This window comes from Anguilla rostrata, chromosome 3, assembly GCF_018555375.3.
Source record: "Anguilla rostrata isolate EN2019 chromosome 3, ASM1855537v3, whole genome shotgun sequence".
Taxonomy (NCBI): Eukaryota; Metazoa; Chordata; class Actinopteri; order Anguilliformes; family Anguillidae; genus Anguilla; species Anguilla rostrata.
In genome coordinates, this window is record NC_057935.1 from 397,501 (window position 1) to 407,500 (window position 10,000).

At 47.7% G+C, this 10,000-nt stretch overlaps 1 long non-coding RNA gene across 6 annotated transcripts in view; it reads right to left on the reverse strand.

The window, feature by feature from the left end:
- Nucleotides 1-10,000, reverse strand: part of LOC135249738 (uncharacterized) — a 198,092-nt gene that overhangs the window by 52,821 nt on the left and 135,271 nt on the right. For all 6 annotated transcript variants that reach the window (XR_010328747.1, XR_010328746.1, XR_010328743.1 and 3 more), the window contains exon 3: nucleotides 1,278-1,426. This is a non-coding gene — a long non-coding RNA (uncharacterized LOC135249738). The remainder of the gene's footprint in view (nucleotides 1-1,277; nucleotides 1,427-10,000) is intronic.

Genomic DNA, 10,000 nt, shown 5'->3' on the forward strand with positions numbered 1-10,000 from the left:
AGCACCCCCCATCCCCCTAGATCTCAGCTGACACCCCCCACCCCACCAGGCCCCCTCCCCGTCTCCCTGGGTCTCAGCTGATGACTCGGTTTCCTTTCCAGTGTTCTCTGTCCTGCCCCCCCACCCCTCATACTGCCCCCTCCCCCTGCTGTCTGCCCAAATCTAGAGAGAGAATTTTATCTGACACTGACATGAAATATGTGCACTAGGCCAAGGGGACTGTGTGTGAGTATGTGCGTGTGTGTCTGTACATGCATGTGTATGTATGTGTGTGTGCGTGTGTGTGTGCGTGTACGTGTGGCTCTGACCCATTGGCTCTGACACACTGACTCCACAGGGCAGCCAGAAGTCCCCTGAAGAACCATAAACCTTGTGCAACATTCAGACCAATGTTATAAAGCAGACGATCGCTAGGCTAAGAGAGATTGTACTGCTGTTATAAAGCACACACTCGCTAGGCTAAGAGTGATTATACTGCTGTTATAAAGCACACAGTCGCTCGGCTAAAAGTAGTTACACGGGTGCTATAAAGCATATGCTTGCTAGGCTAAAAGTGGTTATATGTGTGTTATAAAGCACATGCTCACTAGGCTAAAAGTGGTTATACGGGTGTTATAAAGCACATGCTTGCTAGGCTAAAAGTGGTTATACGGGTGTTATAAAGCACACAATCTGAAGACTAAGGGTGATTATACTGGTGTTATAGAGAACAGTAACATGTAATAATAACCATATGAATATGCTCATACACACCCCAGGAGTTTGTTCCTAATTGATCAATGCAATTTGATTATAAAACAAATTTAACTGTGTACTAGATACTATGCAGATTATGAAAAATGACAATGAAAAACATATTGTTGTGCTTTTCCTCCAGAATGTATCTTTTTCAGCAGATATCAACAATAACACCATTAACCAGAAATACAAACAATATCTGCAATTATATTCACATTGAAATTTACTAAATGCCCTTTCAGTGTAATATAAGCCATTGAAATGCAATAGAAATGTTCCTGTTCTTTTTTTAATTGACTCTTTGCATTGATATATTTTAATTTCTACCCCCACATCCAGCCCCAACTGGAGGTAACCTTGGTTCCATAATTGGATTTCTGTTTAAACAATACTCCCCCTGATAAGCTCAGTTCAGACTGTAAAACATTAATATAGGAGAGCCAGTCAAAGAGAGTTCCTGTATTAGTGATGTAGACCTAACAGGCACAAGACCTCTGATTGGTCAATTCACAGGGGAGTGGAAGATCCAATCAACCAACCTGTTCTGTCACCCTGCTTCCAGTGACCCTTTGGTCTGACCAGTCAGAGCAGTGATGCTGGTCCCAGGGGTGGGGTCAGAGGTGTGGTGCAGGAAATATTCTCGCCCTCTGCTCTCTTCCCACTCTATCAGCGTTTCCACGGTGATGACCTGGAACAAAAGCACAGGACCTATCAGAAACACCCACGGTCACCAAGGTGACACTGCTTCCCACAATGCTTTTGTTTAGACATTTTCTGTCTTTCCTGGATCTTCTTCTGTCGTAGCTGGCAGAGGAAAGGGGTTTGATTACAGCCCTGAGTTACAGGAAGAGAGACAGGGCAGCTGTCCACCCTCCTGGCAGGGAAACTAAATACATCACACTGCCTGTGAAAGGAGGAAAACTCTTTCATGATGTCACTATAAGCTGCCTAACACTTAAGAGTCCTCTGGTCATACATTTACATTTGATCTTTTATTAACAAAATGCGTAAAATGCTTGTGCGGTCGATGGAGCGTTTGAGTGATCTGAGAGGAAGATTGCTTGTATGTAACTCTCATCCCTCCACTCAATAATGCACAGCCAGCTGCACTACCAGCAAAAGCTTTTTAATAGAGTCATTGGAGAAATGCAAAACCTGATCAAGAACAAGCTGCTTTTTCCACAGATGGTTCTCAGATCAATTAGAGCAACCAATCCTGATGTAGTATCACTTACTGCGAGTGTATCGCTCTGCAGTCTGGGCTTCCTAAGAGTCACGGTTTAAAGCGAAAAGTAGAGTTTGTTCTTTCAGCAGTACAAAATATACTTTCCTGAATGTATTATGAGACCTTGAAGTCCCAGAATTCCCAGCTGCTCAGACTACAGAGAAGACAGAGAATGAGAATGAATGAGGAACTGAGCTAAGATTACAAACTAAACCATATAACACAGACCATTAACAGTAACATCACACACTACACCATATAACACACAGAATGTGTACAAAACTTTACAGAAACATTGCACAACTAAATGCATAACAAGGAAAAACTGTAATAAATTACTTTTTAATGTGTAGCATTATTGTGTAGCATGTAGTATTATTATTATGATTCAGCCCTGCTCTACTGGAATAGATAACTGGTGGCTAGCAGCATTCTCCTGAAATCCATCACATTACCAGTGTTCCAGTCCCCTGCTACAAACACACTCACACTGCATCAGTAACCCAGCATCTCACAATGGCCCTGAGTTTCACTGCTAACTTCCTGCCCCTGTGCTTGGTGTATTTATCCACTTCCTGCCCCTGTGCTTGGTGTATTTAGCCACTTCCTGCCCCTGTGCTTGGTGCATTTAGTGACTTCCTGTCCTGTAAAAAGGGTAAAAGCAGGCATTTGGCCCCTGATTTGGGGGTGAGCTGGGCTGATGAGCGTAACCCTGAGCGATAGTGACAGGTGGGAGCTAACAGGCTGGAGCTGCTTGATTGCTGCCTGACACATTAATATGTACTGAGCCTGAGTGTGGGGGAGAGGTGCACTGTCTGTTATTATCATAAATATCAACACCTGCCGCTAACAAGCACAGAACCCCCCCCCCCACCCCCCCACCCCCCCCGTGCACGGCCTCCCCGTCAGCCCTGCGAAGATAGATCGGTCTAATTATCCTTTCACCTGTGTGTGTGTGTGTGTGTGTGTGTACGTGAACGTCTCTCCCCCCCCTCTCTCTCTCCTTCTTGCTGTCTCTCACTCTCTCACACACATTCTCTGTGCTCTCTCTCTCCTTCCCCCCTCTCTCTACAGAGATCAAAGCGCAGCTCTGTAGACTCAGTGTTCATGTTTAAGGGTCTGGTTTCTACAGGCCTCCAGCATACCAGCATAGGTAGGTACCAGCATACTCAAAACAAAAGAGACCTTTTCAAGCAAAATGACACATTTCAAACGAGAGACGAGCAGAAAACCAGGGTTTTGAGTTCATACAGGGTAGAGTGTGTTAGCCCCCAGTGCGAACAGTTTGCAAACAGCCCAGCAGATTGCAGACCTGCCCCCGTCTGCAACTGGACCAGATATTACATGGTTGGCTGCATCACGGTTGTTATGGGATAAAAGAGGTTCCAGGAAGTGAAGATCTATCCAATGGGTTCACCACGATGGAAGAATGCTTATCCTCCTTCCAGGAGGAATGTTTGACCTCCTTTGTTTTACCAAATTTAGGATGAATCATTTTATCCTGTATCCCATCCAGACAGGAACATGTTCTTCTTGTTTTGGTGCAGGGTAGGCTTCACACATTCTAGCTGGCTCTGGTAATATGTGCCTCACAAGCGTTCTGCACCCCCGAGCGGTGTGGAGTGACATAAAATGAAGAGCATGGAGTCTGCGTTGAGTAAACGGACAACAGTGTTCAGGGATATTCACCAGGGATTCTTTTTTGCGAAGTTCTTTTGTTATTTGGAGCATTCTCCGCAATTTAGGACTTAGTATGAGAACTATGTTTTTCTGAATGGCCTTGATGTATCTCAGAGTCTGGTGTAAAGATGGGGCTGTCTGCCTGCTCATGGATGGGAAACTTTCACACTGCATGTGATTGGAGCAGCCTGTGCATGTGATTGGAGCAGGTCTGTTCATGTGATTGGAGCAGCCTGTGCATGTGACTGGAGCAGCCTGATGTGGTTGGGGGAGCTGTTATACACTGATTGTTCACAGTGCTGATACTGTTCAGGGTACATTATGTACTGTGTACAGCTGCTAGGCCTCCAGGGGTACGCGCCCACGCGACCTGTGGGTCGTCCTAAAGTTTCTCAGAAAGGTTGTAATTTGTATGAGTTTTTGTGCAGATTTTCTTTTAGGTGACATAGTTTATGTTTCTTTCGTGCTCTCTCTCTCTCGCTCTCTATGTCCAGTGTGGGTATTAGACTGGGCGTGTGAAGTGTGGTATTAGACTGAGCGTGTGCAGTGTGGGTATTAGACTGAGCGTGTGCAGTGAGCGTGTGCAGTGTGGTATTAGACTGAGCGTGTGCAGTGTGGTATTAGACTGAGCATGTGCAGTGTGTATTTTTAGAGTGAGTGTCTCTGGCCCTGTCAGGCCGGCTGCGTGAGTAGAATCCTGCGGTCCAGCTGTCAATCAGAGCCGCATTTGGACGGGAGGAGAGGACAGGGTGGGCTATCTGGGGAGCAGGAGATAAGGACCCAGCGATGGTGGGGAGCTGTCAGCTGTCACTCACTGCTGAGCCCCGCCCTCTGATGCATCATGACAGCAGCTCAAACGTGAAACATAAGCAAGTGAACCAGGCGGCCTGACGGGGGTGAGGGACCCCGTTCCGTACGTCTGGGACCCCGCTCCCTGGGTCTGGGACCCCGCTCCCTGGGTCTGGGGCCCCGCTCCCTGGGTCTGGGACCACGCTCCCTGGGTCTGGGACCCCGCTCCCTGGGTCTGGGACCCCACTCTGTAGGTCTGGGACCCTGCTCCCTGGGTCTGGGACCCTGCTCCCTGGGTCTGGGACCCCGCTCTGTAGGTCTGGGACCACGCTCCCTGGGTCTGGGACCCCGCTCCCTGGGTCTGGGACCTCGCTCTGTAGGTCTGGGACCCCGCTCCCTGGGTCTGGGACCCCGCTCCCTGGGTCTGGGACCCCGCTCCCTGGGTCTGGGACCCCGCTCCCTGGGTCTGGGACCCCGCTCCCTGGGTCTGGGACCCCGCTCCCTGGGTCTGGGACCCTGCTCCCTGGGTCTGGGACCCCGCTCCCTGGGTCTGGGACCCCGCTCCCTGGGTCTGGGACTCCGCTCCCTCGGTCTGGATTCAGGATGGAGTGCAGCAGCATTTAAAGTTTACGAGCTCGTCCTTCTGTTCTGTGATTAAACAGTTCAGCTGGATGAACGAGGCCTCCTGAGGCGTCTCGTACACTGCACAGCTCAGTGCGGCTCTGGCTCTGTTTTTATACGCTTGGCCCGTCTTAAGTTCTGGGTGTAATTCATCCACAGATCTGAAACACGCACAGAAAGGAGTCAGAAACAAAAGCTTCTAGTTTCAGGTAAAACACAAACTCCCCTAGAGCTCATCTGCTGGATTCAGATGAACTCTTAAAGCACAGGGGGAAAGCCTGGCCCATATGGAAGACGGGCATCACAGGAGCGCTGAGGTTCACCCTGAAAGCAGGTTTCAATTTACACGTTTCTGTTCTGCAGAACGACAGGCAGCTGAAAACTATGGAAGTATGACACAGCTTTGCCCATAATGAGCTGAAGGACACCTTCTCCACCACAGACAAATGAATTCTGTATGTACCACCCTTCAATATGCTGTCCGTGGTGCTGATCAGGAGCATGCTGCTGTCCATGGTGCTGATCAGGAGCATGCTGCTGTCCATGGTGCTGATCAGAAGCATGCTGCTGCTGTCCGTGGTGCTGATCCTGTGATATTTAGGCTACAGAGCCCAGGCTGAGGTGCTAAAATACCTTCCCAACTCAGCTGCAGGGAGCCCTTAGCTTTAGTGATTCATAAATCAGATTTCGTGGTGCCTTACTGCGATTTCTAGCAAAACTCAGAACAAATAGAGTCATGTGACTCAGGGGGTGTGAGACAGAGTGTTGTACCACTTCTGAAGTTTGCTTATTGGTTCAGCAAAGAGCGGCCCATGTAGAAAGAAAAAAAAAAAACTTTTTTTGTTGTAAGTGTAAAATTCACACCCACACACTTCACATATCACTTAATCTAGAGAAAATTTCCCAAGGAGTTATAAACAAGCTGTTAATTGTATTTTACTTTTTGTTTCCATTTTTAACACGCATCATGCTGAAGTTTCTTTGCGTTTGTTTCCCAAGTGATGAAAAATAAGTTTTAGCATGTCAGAAATGAATAAGAAAACACTACACTTGTCTCTACATCGTGGGGCCACAAATCAAGCTGGGAGCTCTTCTCTTGCAGGCAGTTTAATGGTAATCTTAATGTCAGACTGTTGTAGTGATATATTAGGGGGGTATTGGGAAGTAACTCCAACTGTCATTAAAAAACATTAAAGCAGGACACATATGGGACAGAGACAGAGGTATCGTGAGGTCACAGTCAGGGAGGCACTGAGGACAAGCGGCCAGTGGGTCCGTACAGGCTGGACTCGGATGGCGATGATTCTGATAGGCTGGACTTGGATGACCATGTTTCTGATAGGCTGTAGCTCCTGGCTCTGATGGCATGGAGAACAGGAGATAACGAAGTTCAGCAGGAGATAACAGGGTTCAGTAGGAGATAAACGCGATCAGTTTCTGCTATAGGGTTGGCATGCTGAGCCCAAATCTCTCCTAGACGGAACCCCATGGAGGCACTCTCAAATTATTCATGGAAACGGCAACCACCTTGCCGGGGGGGGGTGGAACATATCCCTCTCCCAAAATGGAGCAGGTTCCCCTCCTGTGTGTGAATATCCTCAAACTTCCCTCAAAACATCCCCTACCCACGCACACCCCACCACCCTAAAGGCTCTTTACCTACGGGTCAGGGGACAAGTTGGTTTTATTACTTCCTGCCTGAAAAATTGGCAGTGCAGTACAGTGGTTAGAGGACTGGGCAGTACTGAAGTATTAGGGTTAGGGGACTGGGCGCACACACACACACACACACATACAAAAACATACATGCACAAACACATGCGCACACATATACACACACATCCACTCAAAAGTCATGGAAATGCAGAAACTGTCCACATGGTGTAAAACACAGCAGGATCTGAGTACAGAGCTGATGAGTGGAGTTTGATCAGCAGCAGGGGGACAGAGGCCCCCAAAGGGCTTCAGAAGCAGAGTCTGTGGGAGAATCTGATTAAAATTACAGCCCGTCTCCGAACCCGAGGCCCCTCCCTTCCGCACGGGACACACCTCCCCCAGCGGTTTTCCCGTCTGCGCTGCGCCTGGTCCTCCCTGCCCTTGGCGCCGCCCCGAACACGGACCGGACGGTAAACACGAGCGATTCGGGGTCGCATCCGGAGCACAGGCTCCGTGGAGAGCTGGTCTGTTTGACCAGTCACCGATTACCCAGCTGCCCCGGGTTTGCTGATCTCTGTAGATATCCAGAGAGTAAAGCTAGCCGCCGTTTGATAAGGAGCTTTCACACAGACCATCAGACAGATTCAGCTTCATGTACTTCACATTCCTTATCAGAAAGGGAGGGCTAAATTGCTGTGTTCGCGATTCAGATAATATGGTTTCCAATGTAGCAGGATTAGTTACTGAATCAGGTTCACACAGATGTTCTATTAACCCACTGCCTGAGAGAGGAAGAGCGAGGGGGAGAACGAAGGAGGGAGAGAGAAGGAGAGAGAGAGCAAGAGAGAGATGAGGAGAAAGAGGGAGGGAGAGAGAGGGAGAGAGCTTTGATTTTACCACTACTCTCCACTCAAAGGTAGTAAAACGTGTTACTTGTAATATTAACCAAGAAAGCCATGCTCAAACCATGAGTCTGTTTATACTAAATCAATCTGTCAATCGCCATTAATCTGAGCTTTAATGACGAAAAAACACATTTTTTGCTTTGTCAGTTTTCCCAGATATTTCTAGTTTAATCATTCCTTGACAAAATCAATACATCTAAGAATGGGCTCTTAATTAATGAGAAGACTGTTAATTGCACTCTGTTAATGATTTAGCTATCACCACCCACACCCCCCCTTCACTTTTTCAGAACAAACTCTCTAGGGACCATCTGTCAGCTGCACATCAATGTTAATACTAAAATTAAAGAATAAATGAGAAGAGCAAATTGATTATTTTTTAACCCATTTTCTGAAGTAAATCAGTACTGGGTTATGTACTGACCAGGATGTCTCTGTCGAAGCGCTCGAGGACAGAGACATTTTTACACCACCTGAACTTTCCACATGAGCCTCTCTCAGATGGACCTGCACAAATGAAGGCGTGGCCTGAGGCTTAATCAGACCTGTCATTCACTACCGCACATGCAGCCCAGGAACCTGCACAAGTCTTTCTTTTATTAACTGGAAACAAGTATCTTCCCTACAAGCATGCACAGATTGTTTAAGTAACAATAATGATCTTCCTGTCCTGAACTCCTGATCTCCACAGTCTCTATAGCAACAGTTGCTGTGGCTGCGATGCTGAAGGCTGCTCTCTCAGGCAGGGATCGTTCTCCCGTCCATCCCTCATAATACTCTTTCACCGATGCAAGCTCTCCCTCACTCTCCTCTCTCTGAGCCAACATTAGCCCTGACCTCTATACCCGTCCTCCACCCGTCCTAAATCACAGGTGTCAGCATCCAGTCCTAGAGGGCCGCAGTGTCTGCAGGTTTAACTCCAGTCCTGGAGGGCCGCAGTGTCTGCAGGTTTAACTCCAGTCCTGGAGGGCCGCAGTGTCTGCAGGTTTAACTCCAGTCCTGGAGGGGGCGCTGTGTCTGCAGGTTTAACTCCAGTCCTGGAGGGGGCGCTGTGTCTGCAGGTTTAACTCCAGTCCTGGAGGGCCACAGTGTCTGCAGGTTTAACTCCAGTCCTGGAGGGGGCGCTGTGCCTGCAGGTTTAACTCCAGTCCTGGAGGGGCCGCAGTGTCTGCAGGTTTAACTCCAGTCCTGGAGGGCCGCAGTGTCTGCAGGTTTAACTCCAGTCCTGGAGGGGGCGCTGTGCCTGCAGGTTTAACTCCAGTCCTGGAGGGGGCGCTGTGCCTGCAGGTTTAACTCCAGTCCTGGAGGGGGCGCTGTGCCTGCAGGTTTAACTCCAGTCCTGGAGTAAATGTTTGTCAAAGCCGAGAGTTTGACGGCATGTTTACACCCGAGAGCAGCAGGAAGGGGGATAAAACAAATATAGGACACAAGGGTGTGCTTTTCCATCTGATTTCCCTGGAAGAGGACTCCACTTCCCAGAGCTATGTGCGTGGAACCACGGAGAGAGAGGGAACCAGAGAGGGAGAGTGAGCTTTGTGCTTTGATGTTAATATGGCCCTGCATCGCTGAAGGAAACTCAAAGGGTTGGTTAAAAATTCATAACATGCGCTACTTAAAAAAATAAAGCTCTGAACTTAAGAGACACCCAGATCAAGTGAATTCATACAGGGCTTCACTTCAAAGCACGCTCTGTTCAAAAAAATCTCCGGTTTAGATTGACATGAAGCAAAACTAATTATCCCACTTGGTGGAGAGGATCTGTTTATGTGGCCAATCAGGAAGCCGAACGGTTGACCTGGTCAATCCCTGAGCAGGGACACAACAGCACAACAAACACAGCAGTGCAACAAGTTACAAGCACAACATCACAACTGTGCAACAAGTTACAACAAACACAACAGCGTGAAAAATTTCCAACAAAAGCAGCCAAGCAAATTACTACAAACAACACAAAAACAACAGCGCTAGGAGTTAGGACAAACACCGCTAATACAACAGCACAAGCATCGCAATAAATCACACAGAGAACAGGACAGCACAACTGGTACATCCCAAATGTCAACGAATACAACACGCAACGAGTTACAGCTAAGACACGCTCAATAAATGATTTGCAGAAATGTAACAGCATAGTGCTGAAGGTGTTATACATGCAGCACTAAGGCATTAGGAATGTCCCTGGGTTCAGCATTACATACACCTTTTATGCAGACCTTGGCCCAAAAATGCATCTGTCAGCTATAAAAAAAGAAGTATAAACATTTCCAGGAAGGCAGAACACACAGTACTGATTATTTACTTTGTCTTTGTAAATATTGGTTCAAATGGTTATTTTTCAAGATCTAAACATGTTTGTTGTTTCCATCAAATTAAAGAATGTTTTAGG